The following is a 24,418-nucleotide window of genomic DNA, read 5'->3' on the forward strand; positions in this document are numbered from 1 at the left end:
CTGTGAGACTCAGTTTCCTCCTCTGTAAAATGGGGATTACACCTTTTCCTAGCCTTATGCAGAGGGTTCAACCAGAGGGAGCAGTTATTATTGTCCCGCACTGCAAGTCAAGAGACCAATTAGGAGGTGACATTCTTCCTTTTCTTAAGTGAGCCCTAGCAGCTAGGATTCGGGATTCGAACTCACGAAATGCCTCGCGCCTCCTTGACGTCACCGAGTCGCCTCTGAAAATCCGCTAGTCGCCCTGCCGCGGAGTCCGCCACAGCGTTCTATTTGCATATTAGCATAGCCCCTCCGCGCGGTCCCGGCCTGCGTTTGGCCAGCGACTGTGCCACTCAGCGCTCCGCCTTCAGGCCCCGCCCGCGCCCGGAGCCCGGCCCCCGTTCCTGGGCGCAGCCTACCCCGCTGCCGGCCCTGCGCCCCGCCCTTGGCCTGGGCTCCCGCCGCCGGGGCCCGCGATTGGCTGCGCCGTCACCAGTGCCCGCCCCCTCTGCGCACCGGCCCCGCCCTGCGGAGAGGAGCGAGTGCTCGGGCCCCACGCGAGGGGTTCGGCTGCGCGGCGGGGCTGAGGCGGCCGCGGCGGCCCGAGAGCAGGTAGGAGCTCGTGCGGCCGCGGTCCCGGCTCGGGTCCGTCGCCCCCAACTCAGGCGCCGGGGGTCAGTGCGCGGCTGGGCGGAGGGCAGGCCGGGGCAGCCCGGGAGTGGGCACTGCGAGGGCTCCTGTTTGGCTGCGGACTTGGGGATCGGGGTCTGCTGAGGAGGGGCTGGGGCTGGAGTTGGGTGTCCGGGCTAGGATGGGGCCAGGTCGAGGTCAGCTGTGGAGGGGCTGGGGTTGAGCTGAGGGTGGAGGTTATTTGAGGAGGGGGCTGGGAGTGGAGTTGGAGATGGAGGTTAGCTGGGGAGGAGGGCAGGGTCTGGAGGTCAAGGTCAGCTGAGGAAGGGGAGCAGGTGGGGGCTGGAGGTCGAGGTTCTCTGGGGAGGGCTGGGGCTGTTAGGTGGGGGTCTCGGCTTGGGTTGGGGGTCGAGGTCAGCTGGGGAGGTGACTGAAGTTAAGGTGGCGGGTAGCTGGGGAGGAGGCTGGAGATGGAGTTGGGGGTCGGGATTAGCTGGGGAGGGGCACAGGGTTTGAGTTGAGGGTGGAAGTTATTTGAGGAGGGGACAGGGACTGGGCTTGAAGGTGGCGGGTAGCTGGGGAGGAGGCTGAGGAGCGGAGTTGGCAGGGAAGGGTGATTGAGGAACCCAGGGTCGGGGTGAGCTGAGAAGGGGCGAGAGGGCAGAGTTAGGGGAGGGCTGCAGGATGGAGGTAGGGTCAGGCTCCTTTCAGAAGAGGTGGGAGGGCTATCCGGAGGCGTGGAGTCTGGAGTGCATGGGGTGATGAGAAAGGAGGTGGGGGACCCAGTGATTGTTGGATAGAGGAATGGCAGGTGTTTTTCGGGAGGAAATGGGGGTTCTCAGTTAGAAGTCAGTTATAAGGATTGTGGAGGGGACTCGCCCCCACTTTTGGGGGCTAATCATTCAGTGTAGGGGGCATAGGGCAGAAACCCCTTGGCACCAGTGAGCTGCAGGAGATGGGGTTCAACGTACTTTGCTGGGGCTGTGTCTGGGATGGAGAGTGTGGACGAGAGCATCTTGGGAAGCAGGAAAGGCTCGTGTTGGTGACTGAATTTTTCAGGAATTTTTGGGCTCAGGAGTGAGGAACCAAAGTGGGAGTTGGGGATGATGACATTGAGGGACGTGGGCGGCACTTTGTTTTTCCTGGGGAGCGGGGGTTGCTATGGGCTGGAAGGTGGGCGGGAGAAGGCAGAGTGATGAGCGGCAGGGAAAAGGCTCCCACTGTTGCTAGGTGTCAGCCAGGCAAAGGCCAAGTTCACAGACTTGATCAGTGGGATGCTGAGGTCTTGCCCAGATGAACAGTGTCGTCGTGGACTCGTGCTTGGCTGAGTAGGCTTTGGGAGGTTCAGTTTAATCCTCTGTGAGACAGGACTCACAGAACAGTCACAGCACCTCATAGGGTCGCATGTAAGTCAAACACGTGCACCTAGCATGCTCCTGGCACATGGCGAGGCTACGTGCTGCCTTGATAATAATGGTCTAAATTAAGGTTTTTTGGGAGGGGGGAAGGTGGGTGGGTAAAATGATGACTGGATGTCAGGGCGGGGAGGGAGGGAATTAGTTAGAACTTGACTCCAGTCTTTCAACCCTGGGGTGCACGTAAGAGTCACCCCTGGAGCTTTCAAAAAGAATCTACGGAAAAAAAAAAACTAGTCCATCTTATTAAAAGTAAGGAAAAGCAAACAGAAAAAGCAGAATCTGCCTGGAAGTTCTGAAGGTTTGTTAAGGAACAAGCTGTCTACTTAAGAGAAGGCTTCACGGGGCATTCTGATTTAGGTGCACCCCACAGGAGCCCTTCGGTTATGTACCCCAAAGGGAAGCGTTGGGCCACAATTGTCTGCTCTTTAAATATATGAGCTTTACAACTTGATACAATAAACCTACGTCCCTCCATGGGCTCAGCTGATTTTCGCAGCATCCTGGGTACTGAGGGGGCTGAGCAGCACCCCTGCCCCCACACACTCGACACCAGGAGCACCCCCAGTGTGACCACCACAAAAGTCCCTAGACATTACTCAGTGTCCCTGGGGGTAGCATCACCCCAGTTGAAACCCCCGTTATAAACAAAACTGAGTTATTTTCTGTTTTAAAGACCACATCTCCCCTTAGATGCTTAGGAAGTTCGGCCCAGATTTGGAGTTTGTTTTTAAATCATCTAGTGTTCTCATTTTGAGAGGAAAAAGAAAGAAAATGAAAATCACACTGCTTTTAGAGAATTTTAGAAACACTGACTTCTTTCTAGGTGGATCTTTTGTGAGGTTTTTGAACACTTACACTGACTAGGGGTTAATTGGTCCGCTGCAGACATTGAAAGATGCCGAAGTGTGCAATTTGCCTCCTTGGTTTTCGATCCAGAGCGGGAGGCTTGAGTTCTTAGGTAATTCTCTGTCTTCTGTAGGAAAGATCCTATGACTGACACCATTGTTTTCTGCCCTTGTTTCGTAACTCCTGGGCCCTCTCCTTTGAAGGGAAAGACAGCTGAACCTGAATTACCCTGACACACAGACGATTCAGCTCCGTGTTTACTGAATGGAGGCATTTGTGTTTTGGTCCGCCATGTAGTAGTATAGAAAGCTTCTTCCATTCAAGGTGTTATGACAGGTTTTCTCCTTTGCACCTGGAAACAATCGTCTTTAAAATTCACTAGGTTCTTCATATTCTTGAAGCTCCATTGTAACTTCTTACATAATTTCTTATGAAAGGGTCGTTGGGCCTGGTCTCCATGACATTGGCACTTTGCAGAGCTTTCTAGAGAGACGGGTTACCAGGATAGTTGTGTGACTGTTGGGTGTTGACACACTTATCTCACCCTTCCTGTGTGTTTAACTGACCATAGCAGTGAAGCTTATGTCCCATCGTCCCCTTCCTGGGTCCTTTAAAGACTGGCTCCTGCAGTCTCATAGCCCACCCTCTGTTGGGGAGCCTCTCTCGTACCCCCTGTTCCTTTTCACCATTCTGGTGCTTCACCAATTCTTTCTCGTGCTACCCTTTGGTGAGGCCTCTCTCTCTTCAGGGTCTAGAGAAAAGTGTCACATGTCACCCTGGAGACCCCAGAGCTGAGACGGGGAGTTGTAAGGGGTGACCTGTCCCAGGCGGTCACGTCCACTCACTTCCGTCCTCTTCCCTGCATGATGTTGCTTAGCTCCACTCTGTTAGTGCCTTTTGTCCTGCCAGCAGGTGGGCACAGGCTTTGGGCAGCTCTGAGACTTACAGAAATGGCTACTAGTTCTCCTTGAGGACCTTGCAAAACGGAAAGTCTTATTGTTTTTAATTTTTTAAATTGAGGTACAATTTTCATGTCATACAACTCAGCCATTTGAAGCACACAGTTCATTTTTTTGGTAAGTTTAACAAGCTGTACAACCATCCCCGTAAACCCATTTTAGATCGTCCTGTCACCCCAATAAGATGTCCCCTCCCCATCAGCAGTCAGTCCCCAGCCCCTGACAGTCACTAACCCACGTCCTGTCTGTGGACGCGCCTGTTCTGGACGTTTCCCTTAAGTGGAATCACACACTGTGTGTCCGGCTTCTCTCATGAGCCCTGTGTGTTCAGGGTCCATCCACGTGGCAAGTGTCAGCGCCTCCCTCCTTTTCACGGCTGAGTAGTATTTCAGTGTGTGGACGGGCCACACTGTGTTTAACCGCTCATTCATTGACAGATATCAGGGTTGCTCTGACCTTTGGAAGTGAAGAATCGTGCGGCTATTTAAATGGTTTTTCCCTGGGCACTCTACAGCCACTAAACCGCAGGTTGGGGGTTTGTCTGGCGTCACCCCTCTGGGTTTTCTCTCTCTCTCTCTCTCCCTCTCCCGTCTGTGTTTCTTTTCCCCTGAGTTAAGCACTTTCCTTTCTCTTGCTGAGAGCATCTCAGCCCTGGATCAGCCTCCATTCTCTCCCTTTGCTGGGTCCACCCCACATGACCAGGATCCTTTCCCTGAAGCACAGAGCAGTTTGTCATTTCCCTGCCACCTTCACTACTAACTCGTCACCCACTTGACAGATTCAGAATCCCTCACGGCCTTCGAGGCACCGTGGGAGTTGGCCCCACCTTACCTTTCCGGAGCGACCTTCGCTTTGGCTCCAGGAACCGCTCCCCGCTGCTGCCCACCCCAGTGCGTGCCCAGGGTTCCTGGACAGCTGGTTTGCTGTGTCCTTTGTTTGAAACCTTCCTTCCTTCCTCCTCTCCCCAACAAAGGCTGGCTGTGTGCCTATATCAGGCTTCAGGATGTGAGCCAGGCACCAGGAGCACCGGGAATGTGATGCTTGTGTGCTCATGTGGGGAGGGGCGGAGCCAGGGCCCCAGGCCTGTGTCGTCCACGAGCTCCACAGGTGCAACGGCAGTAAGTTTTTCAGGGAGCAGAGAGGTGGGGGTAACACCTGTGCATAGGGTGGCTAATCAGGAGACGAGACCAGAGAGCTTTGCAGTGACAGATTAGCCCAGGGACAGGTACAGGGAGCTGCCCACCTGTGTGAGCACCAAGCTGGGGCTGGGTCTTTCTGTGTTGTCTCCTGTTGGGTCTCCCCCTGGGCACCGTGGATGCTGGGGCCGGGTCCTTCTCTGCGGGGGGCCGTCCAGGACACTGGGGGACGGAGCAGCACCCCGGGCCCACCCATTTGATGCCAGGAGCACCTGCAGTGTGAACCACAGTTGTCTCCAGACATGGCCCAGGATCCCCTGGGTACGGAACCACCCCAGTTGGGAACCATTGGGCTAAACTATTTCTAATAAGATTTTATGATTGCATTGAAGTAAAACGATGTTTGTTTTTTAAAAATAGACTGTATTTTTAGAGCAGTTAGAGGTTCACAGCAAAATGGAACAGAAGGCATAGAGATTTCTCACGTACCCCCTGCCTCTCACATGGTCACAGCCACCCCCATTGTCAACGTCCCCACTGCAGTGGACATTTGTTACAGTTGATGAACCTACATGGACACATCGTTGCCTCCACCGTCGGGAGTTGATGTCAGGGTTCACTCTTGGCGTTGGACAGTCTGTGGGTTTGGACAGATGTGTAAAGACACGTACCTACCATTATAGTGTCACACAGAGTAGCGTCACCTCCCTAAACATTCTCTGTGCTCCACCTCTTCATTCTCCCCATTATTTTGTTTTTGTGGACAAAGCGATGAGACATGGTCGCCTCAAGTGCCTGGAGGGGAGACGTCATTCTGTGAGCTGTGGAGCTTTATACGAACCCTCCTCCCCTCCAAAAAGCAGTCTCTCCAACAGAAACAGGATTCCAAAAAGCAAACCAAGTGGAACTCATTTCAGTGCTATATTGGACGTGACCCAGTACACCCAGAATATTAGCATTGCAACATGTCAGCAACGTAAAGGTGTCAGTGAACACTTCCCATTCTCTTTCGTACGAAGCCTTTGAAATCTGGTGTGTTTTTTACACTCACAGATTTTTACATCTCAGAATGAGTCACATTCCACGTGCTCAATGTCATGTGACAATCAGTGACTGCCACACTGGGCATTGCAGGTCTAGGAGATAGAGGAAATTTTAGGAGAAAATAAGACCTCTGGAGGCATATGGGTGTAGCTGAGCGCTTGGACATGTGATGGCTTGTTTTTAGAGCTTTCAAAGTATCTGTCTGCTGGTTGGAAATGTGGGTTGAGAATCAGAGCATCCTAGAAAGTCAGCTCTGGAACGGTCCCCCGGATTGTCCAGTCCAAGGGGGCGGCATGGCCCATGCGGCAAATCCATCTCGTCATCTGTTTCTATGTGGCCCCTGGGCGGAGGTGGTTTTTACATTATTAGATAGTTGGGGGAAAAATCAAAAGAAGCATATGAATTGTGACACATGAAAATTATGTGGAGTTCACATTTCAGTGTCCAGAAATAAAGTTTTATTGGCACAAAGCCACACGCATTTGTTCACATGTCACCTGTGGCTGCTTTCATGGTACCACATACGAGACCATATGGCTCAAAAAGCTGAAATTATTGATTCTCTGGCTCCTTACAGAAAGTCTGTCAGTCCCTCTCGTGTAACGTGCATGGTTTACAGATGGGGAAACTGAGGCCCAGTGGTTTCATGGGTTCTTGGCAATGCTGGGACTTGAACTGGTGGCTTCATAGTTTTTATCATTTCATTTAACTACCAGTACTAGGTGAGCAATGAACATTCAACTTCCGAGATGTTGGCCCTCATGCTGTCTGGCTAGGAGCTTGCATTCCCGTAGCCGCCTGGGTGAGCAGGGTCATCGTGTGGGAACAGATATTTAGAATGGTTCTATTTCCCACAGCCCTTGCCATACATACTTAGTAAGAAGATGGACACTTATTTTCTTTAGTTTTACAACACAGAGCAGCCCATCTTAGAAATAGGGCTCCGAGATTTGATGAGCTGGAGCATCTCAGTTCAAATCGAGAGCACATTTGAAAATGTCAGCTATGTTTATTATAATGTTACTTAAAGGCATACAAATGTGAAACTATGTAGATGTGCTGTGCTCATAGCTTTTATGCAATAAACTGAAAAAAGTGTATAACATAAATAAAAACAAACCAGTAACACAGTAAAGCAGCGGTCATCCGACCGCATTTTTAGAGAAACAATCTTGACCTTCGGTGATGGGTGTTTTTCTGACCATGTTCCAAGAGCCACAGTTTGCCAGGCAGACTGTCCCTGAGCGAGGTTTGCAAGTTGGCCAGTTACAGTGAAGACAAACGTTTCCTTGGGCTGGGTGCCGAGGACAGTCTCTGTTCAACACCCGCTGAACTTCGAAATGCCTTTCTCTTTAGGTTGAGAATTGACAGGCCATTAGTTCTTCACGTGGGCTGAGTTTTAAATATTCGAGGCAGGGGCGAGAAATGGAAGATTTTCTGTCTTTTTTTTCTTTTTCAAATTGCTACTTAATGAAATATAGGCTTGCTTTTGACTTCTAACTTTCAAGTGGACAACAGGAGGTGATAAGAAATGGGGCTGGTCAGGGTTGTTTATTGTTTAAAAAATTGATTGGCCCCTCTCTTTCCGTCCATCCCTCTCTCTCTGTCTCCCTCCCACTAAAGGGTTCAGCGGGCTGTCAGGGACAGTGTAAAGGAAACCAAAGCGTGTCCCTGGTGTCCACAGCCTCAGAGCTGTGTAGGTTTGGGGCGCAGAGGGACAGAGGACGGGGGTTCCAGAACCTCGGGTTCCAGCCCTAGCTCCACCTCTCATTTCCACAGCAGAGAGTCTCCCCTCCTCCCCTCTGTCTCCCTTGCTGTGAAATGGACTATCTAGGATAAGGGGACATCCGTACCCCTCTCTCTGTGTAAGGTGGCACAGCAGCCCGTGCGTGCGTCTCTAAGAAAGGCAGCAGACTGAGTTACCGGACCTGCTTTTTTCTTCTTATTATTAATTTTTTTACTTTGGACAAATTTGAGGGGTACCGGTGAGTCTCAGCGTTCCCGAGTGTCCACGTCAGCTCGTTAGCGTCTTATACTCCCTCCTGGAGCACCTTGGCCGTGCTAAGAAATGAACATGGCTGCATTACGATGCCATGAAATCCACACTATTCACATTCACTAGCTTGTCCCTAATGTCCCTTTGCTGCCCCAGTACCCCATCTGAGATCCTCATGATATTAGCCGTGACATGTTCTTAGCTCCCCGGGGCTGTGACAGCGTCTCCAATATTCCTTGTCTTCGTGCCTGGACAGTTGTAAGGAAGACAGTTCAGGAGTTTTGCGGAATGTACCTGGATCTGGGTTTGTTGGTGTTTTTTGTGATCAGACCAGGCTTATGGGTTTGGGGGAAGAGAATACAGAGGTGAGGTGTCCTCGTCACAGCCCCCTGGGGATCCTTGACCCCCACAGGATGTCACCCTGAGGATGACCTTGATCTCCAGGCCCAGGTAGTCTTTTGGGAGCTGGAAACTCATCATCTTACACACCTTCTAATTTGAGACGCATGGGTCCCACCTGTCCCAAATCCGTGTGTGGTGGGGGTTGGGGGAGGCGTGTATGGGTCCCATCACTGGTGACTGAAATAAGCTGGCCCCGAGTATTGTAGCACAGCTTTGCCTACGTGCTGTATTTTAATGAGGGGGGCTTTAGATCTGGGGGTACAGTTGCAACACAGGCGGCCCAAAGCTCAAACCATGTGACAGCGTGGGTACCCCTGCCCTCGCGCAGGGTCAGCCCTGCATCTGCATTCTCCTTGAGGGCAGGGCATTGCTGGGAAGCTGGCTGTCTTGTGGGGAGGTGTTCGGCGTGTCCTTTAGAAGTGAAACTGGGCGGACGGGCGGTCTCCCTGGGGATAGGGCAGGAGTTTCTGCAGCCACTTTGGGACAGTGAATGGGACGCTTTGTTGCACAAGGCCTGTTTCTCAGTGGCCTCTTTCTACTCAGCAAACAACAGCAGGATGTTGCCATGTGCTGAGTGTATGGGACCGTCCCCTGCCACGTCCCTCACCCCCACCTCCGGGGGAAGGGACCTGTTGGTCATGGTAGTTACTGTGGATCAATGAATCAATGTATCACATGCCAGACATCGTCCAGTTTCCTTCTCACCACCTCCATCTCTCTGCCCAGGGCAGCGGGAACATCCCAGCTCACCGCCCTGTGTCCTCTTCTGCCCATTCCAGTTTGCTTGTTTTATTTTTCCTTGTGCTAAATTACATGTAATGTCAAATTCACCATCTTACCCAGTTTTAAGTGCACAGCTCAGTGGCATTAAGCACATTCACACTTCTGTGTAGTCGTCCCCACCATCATCTCCAGAACTTTCCATCTTCCCAAACTGACACTCTGTTCCCATCAAACACTCACTCCCCTCCCCTCCCCCAGCCCCTGGCCCCACCATCTACCTCCTGTCTGTGACTGACTCCCTGAGGACCTTGTATAAGTGGAATCACAGGATTTGTCCTTTCACTTGGGGAGATTCCTAGGGGTGGAATTGCTGGGTCATTTCACCAGCTTCTGTTAACACACTGAGGAACTGCCGTCTTCTCTGCCACCAGCAGCTCACGGGGCGCCAGGTGCTCACAGCCTCGCGGGCACTTGTGGTTTTCTGAGTCCAGCCTTCCTGATGGCAGGAGGTGGTTGCTCACTGCAGCTTTGATTTGCGTGTCCAATGGCTAGTTTCTAAGCAGGGCCAGCTGGTTGGAGGACAGAAACATCAAAGGACAGCCTGTTTAGAGGGTGATGAGATGATTTTAGGTGACCCTCGCCGGGGAGATTTGTGAGGGACTTTACATCACTTCTGGTTAGTTGAATAGCGGAGGGGGAAGGGGAAAGAGGGCATGCCAGGAAGCCAGGACAGAGCCTCAGTCTTCCCCTCTCTAAAATGGGCACAGAATGCTGACCTCAGTGAGTTACTGTGGAGAATCAAATGACATAAGTCAGCAACAGACAGCACCCTAAAAAGACACCCGTCCCCATCACCCGCTCCCCAGCCCCGAAAACCACGAACCCACGTCCTGTCCCTGTGGACGTGTCTGTTTGGACGTTTCCCATAAGTGGAATCACACACTGTGCGTCTGGCTTCTCTCATGAGCACCGTGTGTTCAGGTCCATCCACGTTTATGTTTTATAGCAGAATAATATTCCGTTGTATGAACATTGTCTTTGTCCATCATCCATAGATGGACATGGGTCGTTCCCACCGTTTGCCGTTGTGAGTCCTGCTGCTGTGGACTTGGGTGTATGTTTCTATGTGGATGTTTTCAGTTCTCCTGGATGGACACCCAGGAGTGGCTTTGCGGGGCCCATCATCTGTTTTTAAACGTGTGGACTGTTTGTGCTTCTGTGCCCACTGGAATTTTTGTCCATTTGCTGCTGCTTTGGCTGCTCAGCCCTTGGGGGCTGTGGAAGGAGTTGACGCCCACTGCCCGCCCCCATCCTCGCTTATGCCAGTGGAGCAGCAGTGACCCTGCGTCCGCCGCCCAGGCAGCTTTCTCGCAGCGCAGTGGGTCTTCTCCCTGCCGCCCTGGGGTTTCACTCCTGTCCTCACCTGGAAGGACCTCTGCTCTCTGTTCTGACAAGCTCTACTTTGTCTCACTCTCAGCTGTCCCTCCTGCAGTCACCTCTCCATCTCCCCCTGCCCACGACCTACCCTTGTGTCCAGTATTTCCCCGTGCCTCGAACCTGCCAGACCTCCAGCCACCTCCACCCTGTAGTCCTGGGGGACCTTGCGCAGTGTTCTGTCGCCTGAGCTTTAGGTTTTGGTTGGTGGGTTAGTTGTTTTCTGTAAAAGAGGCTCCTGCCTCAAGGGCATTGAGAAGACCTCACAGAATATGTACAAAGTAGCCAGCAGGGGGCAATGTGCAGAAGAATGGGCTTTTTTATTCAGATAAAAGCATGGGAGAGTGAAACAGGCAGAAGAAGCTGTGGTAGAAACTGTGGTGGCCCCAAAGATGTCCCCATCTTGGTCCCAGGACCTTTGAATGTGTCACCTCACGTGGCCACGGGACTTTGTAGGTGGGATTAAGTCGAGGCCCCTGAGATGGGGGCGACCCTGGATTCCAGGGGGCACAGTGTCAACACAGGGTCCTCATAAGAGGGAGGCAGGAGGCTCAGAGTCAGAGACATGGAAGAGGCTGCACTGCTGGCTGTGACGATGGAGGAGGGGCCACGAGCCAGGGACACGGTGCCTCTAGAAGCTGGAAAAGGCTAGAAACGGTTCTCCCGGGGCCTCCGGAAGGACCAGCCCTGCCCTCACCTGGGTTTAGCCCCGAGAGGCCTGTGTGGACTCCAGACCCTAGGACTGTCAGAGAATCAATGTGTGTGGTTTGGAGCCACTGAGTTTGTGGTGGTTTGTTACAGCAGCTCTAGGGAATCCATATAGTTAGTTTAGGAAATTACATCACAGATAAAGTTCTGTGTCCTCTTAGCTTCTCGTCTCGTCTCATCCATCACACACGCTCACAGTGCCCCCCACTCATGGGCAGTGCTGGACCACGGCGATCGGGTGGGATTCCTACCACTTACTGCCGCCACAGCCCAAGGCTGGGCCAGCACGCGGGGCTCTCACCTGCGGCCTCGGACCTGACCTTCCCATTAGAGCTGTGTCAGCTGCATTTCTCTAGAGGAGTGCCTGTTCGTTCAGCTCAGGGCTGACCCTTCCAGAATGCACTGGCCTGTGCTTCTGGGGCTAATTCCACACCTTCCCTCCCCCAGGGCTACAATGGCATCTTTCTCCCCCACCCTCGCCTGCCCCATGTCTCGGTTTCCGTGACTTGCTGTCACTCTTGTCTTCAGTAAACGTTCTGCATAATGACTCCCACCCACAGCTGTACTGTCCCCAGAGCACGGCCTGGAGGGGCCCCTGAGGGTCTGTCTCGAGAAGCTGAGGCTCAGCACGGGGAGCCAAGCCAAAAGGGACCTCAGCCCCTGGCCTCTGCCACCTCATAGCTCGTCTGTGAGACAAGGCTACTGAGGGCACTGCCTGCACTTTTGTCTTGGTGACAGAACCAGCCACACTTCCTTCTGGCCATGGGAGTAAGTACGGAGGCCGGCTTGGTGCACCTGCTACCTCGTATTAACAACTCTCGGGGTCACATGCAAAGATGTTGAGCGTCCTTTTCCTCAGGGAAATGCAAATCAGAACCGCAGTGGACACTCCTCACCCCACCAGGATGGTGAGAATCAAAAGGACAGACAATAGCAAGAGCTGGCGAGATCAGGGAGAAATCAGAGCCCTCAGGCTCGGCTGCGGGAACGGAAAGTGGGGCAACTGCTGTGGGGAAGGCTGGTGGGTCCTCAGCAGGTTAAACAGAGTTTCCATGTGACCCAGCAGGAGCCCACGTCCACACAGAAACTACACAAATGTTCACAGCAGCACTGTTCATAAAGGCCAAAAGGTGGAAACAATGCAGGTGCCCATCAGCAACCAAGTGGACGCACAGTGTGTCCCGTCCACACACATGGGGTGTCACCCGGCCGTGAAAAGGAGGGAGGCGCTGACACTCGCCACAGTGTGGATGGACCTTGAACACACGGGGCTCATGAGAGAAGCCGGACACACAGTGTGTGATTCCACTTACGGGAAACGTCCAGAACAGGCACGTCCACAGACAGGAAGGGGTTCGTGGTTGTCGGGGGCTGGGGAGAGGGGAGGGGTGACTGCTGTGGAGGATGGGATTTCTTCCGGGTGATGGAATGTTCTGGAACTAGATGGCTGTGGTGGTTGCCCAACATTGTGAATGCCACTGAATTGTACACTTTAAAATGGTAAATTTTATGTTATATGTATTTTACCCAAAAAAACCCAAAACAACATATTGGTTGAAGTGGTCACATTTCAGGGCATGAGACCAGTGACTGTCCTTAGTGGGCCGTGGGGGCCGTCCCTGTTTTTCCCCTGGGATCCCCTCCCCGCCCTCTGCCTTAGGTTAAGCCTGGTTGTGGAGCAGCGCGGTCTCTTTTTAAGTCTTGTCCTTGTGAGTTGGACACAAGGGCATGAATTCCTGTGTGTGTGGCTGCTGAGTGGTCACAGCCTTCTGGGCTGTAACCAGCCATGCGTGTAACTCAGGTTTGGAAGGAAGGTATGCCCAGGTCCCTGAGAGAAAGCAGTGAGTAAGGTGAAGATGTGGGACCGATGAAAGTTCTGTCCTCCTTTAAGGAAGAGGGACCAGAAAGTAAGATGTGTGAGAGGTGCAAGGTTGGGGATTATGGAACCTTCTGGAATGTACAGAGCATGGTGGCATAGTGAGGGCTGGAATTCTTGCTTAGCCACTGGATGACTTTCTCCCTTTGTGATTTTGGGCAAAACGTTGCACCTCTTTGTTTCTTTTACCTTGTGGGCCAAGTTGGCTAGGAGTCACCGCTCAGGATCGTCCTAAGGTCGAGATGGTGTACGAGGCAGTGACCTGGGCGGGGGCGGGCAGGCTGTCGCCGTGATTGCCGTCATCGCGGTTAATGGTGGTAGTGCTGACACTCAGTCATAGCTAATGTCCGTATATAGTATATATGTTGCTATTATCCCCACTGCCGCTGCACGTCCCCTCCCGCCAGTGTCTTGCTCGGACCGCATTGGTATCAGCTTACAGCCAGCCCCCCTGCTGCTCAGGGCCAAAGGGACCCGACCGCAGTCAGCGTTTCCCAAGGCTGCTGACCCTGGTGGTCAGACACACGTGGCTGAAGAATTAGATATTTCTGCAGGGGACAAGAGGGGCTTACGGTGTCACGGTGATGAATTTGTCCCTTGAGCCAAAGGGACATTGACACTCATGTCTATGAAGGATGGCAGTGCACAGGGCCACACAGGTTCTACAGAGGGTGGTGTCCGGTTACCGCACTCTGCCCGGGAGCCGGCCGGCAGGGCTGGGAGAGTCATCTGGGTGACAGAGCGTGGGGATAATTCTGTGACGTCAGCGCACAGTCTGTGGAGGGCTCAGTCTGAACCCATGTCAGGAGCACAACACCCAGGCCTGGCTGTGAGGCCTTCTCTATACCCCACCCCCATAAAATGAGAAAGGACCGAACTGTTCGTCAAGTAGCTGCATGTGCCAAATGCCATGGTAGCCACCCAAGCGGTTAGTCCAGCCCTTAAACCACACGGCTCCACACCACAGAAAGGTGTGGCCCCAGTGTCTGCTGCCGAGGGAGAGAGGCCCTGCCTGAAACATTTGACGTGGCCATCACAGTCCCGTTTTAAGGCAGTTGTAAAACCGGCCTCAGGTCATACAGTGAGTGCTTAGTGACCACAGGTGTTACACCGGAAACCAACCCACTCCAGAGCTCTGTCCAGTGACCCCCGGGGCCTCCCTCCATGTCCTCCCCCTGTAAAATGGAGAAATGATAAAACTTAGCTCAAACTAACAGCGGGGATGGAATGAGATCATTGTCAGCGCTTTGGGTGCTTCTCTGGGTTTCATCAGCATTATTAACTCTGAGGTACAACCTCCACGGTCCACGTTTCTGACCCTCCACGCCATACTGTCCTGCAGACTCATTTCCTGTAAAACAGGACACCCCTTGGCACCGCGGACATCGGGGCTGGTCATCTCTGTGGGGGGCCGTCCTGGGCACTGGGGGGCTGAGCAGCCTCCCTGCCCCCAGCCCCTCCATGCCAGGAGCACCCCCAGTTGTGACACCCACAGATGTCTCCAGACATCGCCCAGTGTCCCCTGGGGCAGAATCCAACCCCAGTTGTATGTAAAGGGATTAAAACCAAAGAAAATGCGTTTGGAATTTTCAGCTACTCTGGGATGCCCCATTGACACGTTACAGTGAAACTCAAGCTCCACACTGAGCTCAGACTGCTGGAATGTTCTGTCTCTGGATGATTTTCCCAAATCATCTTCCCTAGAAAAATTCTCAGTCACACGTATGGAAATGTAATTAAACGGCCATTTTTCCTCTGCGGTGATGACACAGTTTGGGTCTGTAATAAAGACAGACGAGTCCCTTTAGAGCTGAGACCAGACGGGCAGGGCCCCAGCACTGCCCTCTGTGGGGGTGTCCTGGGCACTGTGGGGTGTTGAGTGGCCCCACCCACTCATTGCCAGGAGCCCCCCCAGTGTGGCAACCACAGATGTCCCTAGTCATGGCCCAGTGTCCCCTGGGGGCAGATTTGTGCCTCTTCCCCCATGGAGAACCCCCGTGCAAGGAATATGTTTTTCTTTGTATCCTGTAGGACCCTGGGGAAATGTTTTGTCAGCAGTTCTTTGCGTGTCAAGACCCACAGATGCATCAAATGAGGTCGTGGCTGCCCTTCAGAGCTGTCCTCAGGAGAGCAGCCATGCTTGCTGGAAGTTCTATTCTCCAGCCAGCCTGGTTTGGTAAATAATGTTCCCAGCTGCCTTACCTCCAGGTGACCTCTCTTTCTCCTTGCCGGCTGGCGTTTCCTGGTCTTGGCGGTGACAGGTTTTCAGTGGATAACACTGAACTTGGCTGTGGCACGCTCCTTTCCCTGTGTTCCCTGAGCCTCTCTATTCCCCTAAAGCCAGACTCCTGTTTTCTGTGATGGATCGGGGATTTAATTAGGCCCCCATCTGGCAGGGAGCCCACTGTGCGTCTGTCTCCAAGAACGTGATCTGTTTTGGTTAATTTACGAACATGTCCAGCTGTTAGGGGGGTTGACGTGGCTGGTGGTGTGTTTGAGAAATATAAAGCAGTTTGCTACCCCATAGCGTTTTCCATGTGTTAAAACTGTACCAGTCCCAAGTGTAAAAATCTGGTTTCTTATCTATTCTAGTTTCAGCCGGAGGGAGAGGCGTTAGACCAGTTCTGTTTTAAGGAAAGTAGTACGATATATATATATAACGTATAGCATTGTTTCCTTAATCAGCTTTTCTTCTGGGGGATTTGCAATAGCACAGCTTTCAAACCCGGTAATGTAGAAAAAGGCCACTGAGTGTGAAAATCTGAGTTTTGAGCATTCACAAAGGCTAGCTCTGTTTTCGTCACCACCTCCAGATCTCACATCAAAGCAGGTGTCCTCTCTTTTCTCAGTCACCTTGGGAGACCTTGTACTTCCAACAGTGCTGCCTTGTGACGGCCTTTCACGAGCTGCTGTGCTTTTATATATTCAAATATATAAATTTGTATGTTTCAAATGTGTTTTAGAGTTTTATCTTTTGAGGGTAGACTTAAATTTGGGAAACAGCCTGTATTAGCCCGCTAATGCTGCATAACAAATCAGCACAAATATAGTGGCTTGAAACAACACAGTTTATTGTCTCGCAGCTTGCGTGGGTCAGGCATCTGCGTGCGGCTCAGCTGGGTCTCTCTCAGGCTTCAATCAGTTTGTCGCCTGGTCTGCAGCCTCATCTCTACTGGGGAAGGAGCCACTTCCAAGCTTGCTTGTGTAGCTGCTGACATGGTTTAGCTTCCCGTTGGCTGTTGACTGGAGGCCACTCTCAGATTTCTGGCTCTTGGCTGGTGGCTATCCCAGCTTCCTCACAGCAGCAAAGGAGGAAGTCTGCTAACAAGGTGGGACTTACATTCTCACGTAAGACAGCGGTGCCACAACATCGATCACCTCTGCCGGACTCTAGTGGGTAGAAGCCAGGCGCAGGTCACCCCCTGCTCCGGAGGCGATGACACAAGGCATGAGGAGTTGGGGGTGGCTGGGGGACTGTCCTAGAGTACCATTCACCCAGCCAGAGGCCATTCGGTGGTGAATGAGGTGGAAGCCCAATGGCAGCAGCGTTGATTTTGGTTAAACGGGAGATATTATTATTGCCAAGTCACAGGACTATTTCTCTCAGTGTTAACATTTCTACTGTGTGAAGGCAGTTTCTGAGGAAGCATCCAGAAATGTCATGGCATACTGCTTTGAATGTTTCTCAAGGTGGCTGTTTGAAGGGAAAGTGCCACCATGCATTCTGTCCTGGTGGTTAATTACACACACTGGAGTACCGTGCCTTGGGTCACCTCGTGTGTCAGGGGACAATGAGAGGCCAGCCCTTGCCTGTTTGCACGGGGACTCAGGACAGGATCAGAGGCAGGGAGGCATGCTGGGAGTGGTCTTGGTTATGGAGTTCCTCAGGTATGTGTTGCATCCATGCTGTGCCCCTCACCAGCTGTGTGACTTTGGTAAGTCACTTAACCTCTCTGAACCTCCATCTCCTCATCAGCAAAATGGAGATGTTAAACCTTAGCTTACAAGGTTGTTTTAAGGACTAGGGAGAACTTACAGGAAGTGTCACGAATGAGTGTAGGGTCTTGGGACAGAAAAGGGCCATTAGTGGAGCAACTCGTGACCTCTGGACCTCTGTGGTGTGTGTGCGTGGTTCGTGGTAACGTGGCAACACTGATGTCTCCGTTGTGACAAGTGTGCCCTGGTTATGTGAGTTGTTAACGTTCGCGGAGGCCGGTGAGGGATACAGGAGGTGTCTGCACTATCTTTGCAGCTCTTCTGCGAATCTAAAATGATTTCCAAGTGAAACGTTTATGAACAGAAAACGCCAAGAAGATTCTATTTCTCACTTTTAAACTAGATGACAAGTAATAAAATGTGATGCAGTGTGGATGACGGTGTGGACAGAAGGACAGTGTAAAATGGAGTAATTTTTCTCGACAATAGTTTAGTAGTGTGTTTTCAAGAACCTTAAAAATATTTGCTGCTCTCCGATCCCGAAATAGCATCTCTAAATGTGCCTACTAAGGGGTACATTACTAATTACAGATGAGCCTACACATGCTCACGGCGCATTATTTATAAAGCAAGAAGTGGGGGCAGTCTAAATGTCCACTCATAAGGAAATTGGTTCATCAGTCGTGATACACGAGTATTAACTCTGTAAATATGTGGGCTGCTGTGAAAAGCCATGTTTTCAAAGAACACTAGTGATGTGAGAAAATGCCAATGACAGAATGTTAAATAAGAATGGTAAATAAAAATGGCAGAGGACAAAAGTTAGCCTCGGTGCTTTCTTTATAAAGCTACTCACCGAGGCCAAAATCTCAGGCCGAAAAGCCTCAAGTTTGGTTTTGTAAAAAAGCTGTGGCCAACACACAGTAAGTTCTGTGTGGTGCCTGCTTTTTGGGGTGCATAGGCACCTTCTGTGTGTGGTAGATGCGGCAGCCTGTCCACTGACTGCGGTGTCTGCCCTGCTGTCTGCCAGGAAGCCGCCTCCTGGAGCTGAGCCGCACGGGGACGCGGGCTCCACCGGGCAGCCTGACAGGCAGAGGCTGGGCTGTGCACTTGACCTGAAACCTGTCCTCATCTGTCCCACACATCTGCATTTCTCCACTTGGGCACTGTTGATGTTTAGGGCCATATCTTTCCTGAATACCATCAGATCTCCAGTTAGTGGAACTAAGTTTTAATTATCGTGGTAAGTAAAATTTCAAATGAGATGTGAGCGCGTAAAACCAAGAATGAACTCCCCACCCGTCGTCCTACTCACCATTGGAACTGTTAACAGTTGTGTTTTCTTCTAGAATTTTTGTGTGTGTGTATACAAATTCATCTTTTCGGAAAAGCGTTTGAACCCAAATGGCTGTGCAAGTCAGCGTACTGGTTACAGTTCTCAGGGTTCAGCAGCACCCCGGCTCTGTCAGTGTCAGGGTCTGTGTGTAAGACAGGACTTCTTCCTTTTTCATCTCGGTTACCCCTCGGCACTGCTGACACTGGGGCGGACCACTCTCTGTAGGGGCTGTCCTGGGCACTGTGGGGTGTCCCCACCCCCTCGATTCCAGGAGCACCCCGAGTAGTGACACCACGCAGTGTACTCATGTGGGAACCGCTGGGTTACACCAGATATCTCCTTCACGAGCTTCGGAATTAAACCTGAGTGTGAACCCTTCCTTTTCCTCTTAACTAGCTTTGGACAGTGTTTTATATTTTCTTTTGCCTTTTTTTCTAAAGCGCTTTTTTCCTTATCTGAAATACAAAGGTTCCTGACCTTACAGCCATACTGATGTCAGGGCAAGAAGCATCAGGACCCCGCAGGGCCCCAGCTCAGAGCCCGGCAGCTGCGGTCACTGTTTCCACTTGAGAATAGTGTCCACAGACGTGGCTTCGTGGCCCTCCTTGGCATAAAGGCTGCTGGGGGTCGGGGACCTCTGTGCCCCTCTGTGCTATGAAGGGCTGGGCTCCGTACCCCGTCAGGGGCTCCCTGCCTCGAACCATTTGTGCCATCTCCCCCAAACTGGGTCTGGTGGTTCTTAGACTAAATCCTGCCCTCACTCCTGGGAGCTTGACCAACCCAGCAGTTTTGTAATTTCTAAAAAGTGTATCGTGACTATATTTATTTGACAGTACTTTTGAGAACAAGCCCATTGAGTTTGGAAGACAAATCGAGGTTTTCTAACAGCATATTATAAGGAAATTGTGAATATCCTGCAGTATGTTATGGCAATATAGTTTATAAATTCTTCTTTAAAATAAACTTGTCTCGGAGTAGCTTTGGATGTACAGGAAAGTCACAGAGATAGTCAGCGTCCCCCAGTACCCCACAGCCAGTTTCCCATCGTTAGCATGTTAGTGTGGCACATGTGTCACAATTAATGTGCCAGTATCGATACATTATGATTAACTAAAGTCCACACTGTATTCACATTTCACTAGCTTGTCCCTAATGTCCCTTTGTTGCCCCAGGAATCCATCCAGGATCCCGTGACATTAGTTGCCATGTCTCCCTAGCCCTCTGGGCTGTGACAGTCTTTCTGACGTTCCTTGTCTTTCATGCCTGGATAGTCGTGAGGGGTCAGGTCAGGAGACCGTCCCCTGATCTGGGTCTGTCTGGGGTGTGCTCGTGATCAGACCGGGCCGTGGGTTTGGGGGCAGAGCACGCAGAGGTGAGGTGTCCCTGTCATCACAGCTCCCCAGGGCCACATGCCGTCCACGGGACTCGTAACTGTCAGAGTCAGCCTTGAGCCTTGGCTGAGGCAGAGCCGAGTGGCTACGAAAGAGACTGTCTGGCCCACAAAGCTGAAAATATTTACTCTCTGGCCCTTTATAGAAGTTTGTTGATTCCTCGTAAAGAGAGATCTGACATCACCACCATAAGGCCCTACAGGGTTTTCTCTTCAGACTCTCAGTCTGTGTGCTCAGTGAATATTTTGTTGAAGGAATGAAGTTGGCAGAGGCGGCCTCCCTAGGAGTGAAATGAGTTTGGCCCGATTCGGCCTGGTTCTGGCCAAGGAGCTCGCCCAGGTTCCTCTGCTCAGCCCGGCTGGGGATCTGCCTTTCCTGGAGCCTGTCAGGTGGCTGACAGCCCGCCAGCCCATCTGCCTGCCGTGGAGGCCCCAGGGGTGCGTGGGCAGCGCTGTCATCTCCACCCAGCTCTCCCATGGGGGGGAGAGGGGGCCTCTGCTCAGAGCTCTGGTGCTCCGGGAACCACGTTCACCTGATTCTGCAAGGTCAGCCCCTGGAGGGCAAACCACGCTGAGCAGGACGGGCACTGCCACATGCAGCAGCTTATCTTCCCAGAACCCCAGCGGCCCAGGCGCAGCTCCCGGTCCCGGGGCGAGACCCACAGAGTATTCTCTAATCTGAAGTTCACCTTGGTCCACACTGCGGACACTGGGGCCGGGTCGCTCTCTGTGCAGGGGGCCGTCCTGGGCACTGTGTGGGGTTGAGCAGCCTCCCTGGACGCCGGTGGCTCGGGGCCTCGCTCACATGGCCAGGAGTGGCTAGCCGTGTCCTTCACACTGACCACAAAGTGCTCCCAGGTGACCTGCACTCACCTGCATTCCAGTGTGCTTCTCATTGCCAGCCGGGAACACTCTGCATGGGAACACTCCCCTCACGGGCAGAGGACGGGGTGGCTGAGCTCCAGTGCCCGTCCCGGGGTCATGAGTTTGAGGTGGGCGCCGGGCAGGCAGGTGACAGCAGTGCGGGGCCCTGGGGAGATGACCCCGGCTCGCTGGAAGGGGACAATGCTCCTAGGGCAGCTCTGTCACCATGTGGGAAGGGGCCTGATGTCATTAGCACTTCCCGTTTTCCTGAGAAGCTGGGAGCGTTTTTATTGTACAATCTCCTGATGTTTTAATGTTGGCAAGATTCAGAGTTTAATCCTCTCGGCTCTGCCTCAGCCCAGGCTCAAGGCCGACTGACAGTTACGGGTCCCGTGGGCGGCATGTGGCCCTGGGGACCTGCGGTGACGGGGACCTCACCTCTGCGTGCTCTGCCCCCAAACCCACGGCCCGGTCTGATCACGAGCACACCCCAGACAGACCCAGATCAGGAGACGGTCTCCTGACCTGACCCCTCACAACTATCCAGGCATGAAAGACAAGGAACATCAGAGAGACTGTCACAGCCCAGGGGGCTAAGGGGACATGGCGACTAATGTCACGGGATCCTGGATGGATTCCTGGGGCAACAAAGGGACATTAGGGACAAGCTAGTGAAATGTGAATACAGTGTGGACTTTAGTTAATCATAACGTATCGATACTGGCCCATTATTTAAGACTATTTAAGAGAATGGGCATGGCTGTGTTTTTTTGTTTTGTTTTTTTGTTTTTTTAAAGATTTTATTGGGGAAGGGGAACAGGACTTTATTGGGGAACAGTGTGCACTTCCAGGACTTTTTCCAAGTCAAGTTGTTGTCCTTTCAGTCTTAGTTGTGGAGGGCGCAGCTCAGCTCCAGGTCCAGTCGCCGTTTCTAGTTGCAGGGGGCGCAGCCCACCATCCCTTGCGGGAGTCGAACTGGCAACCTTGTGGTTGAGAGCCCACTGGCCCATGTGGGAATCGAACTGGCAGCCTTCGGAGTTAGGAGCACGGAGCTCCAACCTCCTGAGCCACAGGGCCGGCCCCCTGGCTGTGTTTTAATGAAACTTTATTTATAAACACATGGTGGGCCAGACGTCGCCTGTGGGCTATGATAGGTCAGCACGGCCCTTCTCGTTCCCAATGTAGAGGCCCCGTATTAAAAGTGGTATTTGACACTTATGACTACCTCATTTTTCTCTGAGGCCTCTTCCTAGCTGGGGAAGCTCAGGAGGGCTTTGTCTCCTGTCTGAACTCGTTTCCTCATCTGTAGAGTGGGGATGATTGTACGTACTCCTTAATGGAGTTCTGTGTAGACTGTTAAATAGTGTAGGGCAGTGGTTCTCATTCGGGATGATCCTGACCCCCGGGGACCCTGGGCCATGTCTAGGGACATCTGTGCTTGTCACAACTGGGGGGTGCCCCTGGCATCGAGTGGGTGGGGGCCAGGGAAGCTGCTCAGCACCCACAGTGCCCAGGATGCCCCCCCCAGAGCACTCCAGCTCTGAATATCCATAGGGCTGAGGGGGGGACTTGGTGTCTAACAGATTTTCTTATAAAGACCAAGATATCAGTCACTTCATGTTAGTTGTCTTTCTTTCTTTGGACCACGGTTTCACTCTTATATTCCAGAACTCTCCATCCATAAAACCGCTGCCCTCCTCCAGGCCTGGACCCTGGCTGCACACTCAGCAAGCATTGGTTGAGTGCTGCCTGGGCACCCTGTCCTCCTGAGTGGATGTGCCCCGCTGCCCGGGTCTGCCTGGGTGTTCCAGAGGCTTCCTCCAGCAGCAGCCCCTGTGTCAGGGCCAACACGGCTGGCGCAGGCGCCACTCAGCCACCTGTCTGTTCTCCCCCTCCTCATTTGCTCTTTCATAAGAGCAAACTTCCCCGCCAATTAGCATATCCTGTTATTAGTGTCTTTCTTTTCTAGGTTTTATATAATCCTGTCATTGTTAGATGCTGTCACAGGGACTTCATGTTCCCTCAGTCACGTCTTCAAACATTCTCTCGCATAAGTAGCTAATTGTCAGTCGGCACTCCTTTCTTTTCTTTTTTTAAGTAAACTTTCATTTTAGAGTCACAGAAAAATTGGGAAGACAGTACAGAGAGTCCCCATATACCCCACAGCCAGCCCCGCTCTGGTTAACGTCACACTTCACTCTGGTACATTCGTCACAAACCAATATTGATGTGTTCTTATTAACGAACGTCCACGCTTCATTCAGAGTTCCATAGTTTTCCCCTAACAGTCTTTTTTTGCCCCAGGATCCCGTCCAGGACCTCAGGTAACATTCAGTCCTCACATCTCCTTAGGCCTTTCTGGGTTGCGATGGTTTCTCAAATTTTCCATATGCAGAAACCAGTTCTCTCTCTAGGGTTGGGTTATAAGGGAGCCTGACCAGTGGCGATTTTGCAGGTGATAAACTGTCCTATGTCGAATGGTATGAAAATTTTGCTCACCAAATTTAGGTAGTTTGTTATTTGTTTATTTGTTTATTTTTTCTGTATTCCCACCACCACCCCCGTCCCATTTGGCAACCATCAGTTTGCTTTCTGTACTGTGTTTCCCCAAAAATAAGACCTAGCTGGACAATCAGCTCTAATGCATCTTTTGGAGCAAAAATTAAGACCCGGTCTTATTTTACTATAAGGCTGGGTATAATATAATATAGTAGGGCCGGCCCGGTGGCTCAGGCGGTTAGAGCTCCGTGCTCCTGACTCCGAAGGCTGCCGGTTCGATTCCCACATGGGCCAGTGGGCTCTCAACCACAAGGTTGCCGGTTCAATTCCTCGAGTCCCGCAAGGGATGGTGGGCAGCGCCCCCTGCAACTAAGATTGAACATAGCACCTTGAGCTGAGCTGCCTCCCGGATGGCTCAGTTGGTTGGAGTGTGTCCTCTCAACCACAAGGTTGCCGGTTCGACTCCCGCAAGGGATGGTGGGCTGCGCCCCCTGCAACTAACAACAGCAACTGGACCTGGAGCTGAGCTGCGCCCTCCACAACTAATATTGAAAGGACAACAACTTGACTTGGAAAAAATCCTGGAAGTACACACTGTTCCCCAATAAAGTCCTGTTCCCATTCCCCAATAAAAAAAATCTTTAAAAAAAAATAAAATAAAAATAATATAATATAGTATAGTATGATATAATATAATACCGGGTCTTATTTTAATTTTTGCTCCAAAAGACACATTAGAGCTGATTGTCCGGCTAGGTCTTATTTTCGGGGAAACACGGTATCTATGGGTCTGTTTCTCTTTTGTTTACTCATTTTTGTAAAATTTTTTTTAGATTCCACATATTTGTATAAGTGAAAAAATACTTTATTTGTCTTTATCTTACTTATTTCACTTAGCACAATACTCTCTAGGTCCATCCATGGTAAGATGGATGGTAAGACAAATAGTAAGATTTCGTTTTTATGGCCGAATAATATTCCATTGTATGTATGTAACGCCTCTTCTTTATCCAGTTGTCTGTTGGTGGATTATTAGGTTGCTTCTTCCATATTTTGGCTATTGTAAATAATGTGCAGTTATTTATAGAGGGGTGCAGATATCTTTTTGAATTAGTGTTTTAGATTTCTTTGGATAATTACCCAGAAGTAGAATTGCTGGGTCATAAAGTGTTCTATTTTTAAGTTTTTGAGGAACCTCCATACTGTTTTCCGTAGCGGCTGCACCAATTTGCAGTCCCA

At 51.6% G+C, this 24,418-nt stretch overlaps 1 protein-coding gene across 2 annotated transcripts in view; it reads left to right on the forward strand.

Annotated features, from left to right (window-relative positions):
• The first annotated feature begins 489 nt into the window (after positions 1-489).
• GNG7 (G protein subunit gamma 7) overlaps positions 490-24,418 on the forward strand; it is a 111,023-nt gene continuing 87,094 nt past the window's right edge. For both annotated transcript variants that reach the window (XM_033133790.1, XM_033133789.1), the window contains exon 1: positions 490-594. The gene's annotated coding sequence lies outside the window, so the exon portion shown is untranslated. The remainder of the gene's footprint in view (positions 595-24,418) is intronic.

Source organism: Rhinolophus ferrumequinum, chromosome 18 (genome assembly GCF_004115265.2).
Source record: "Rhinolophus ferrumequinum isolate MPI-CBG mRhiFer1 chromosome 18, mRhiFer1_v1.p, whole genome shotgun sequence".
In the NCBI taxonomy this organism is placed as follows: domain Eukaryota; kingdom Metazoa; phylum Chordata; class Mammalia; order Chiroptera; family Rhinolophidae; genus Rhinolophus; species Rhinolophus ferrumequinum.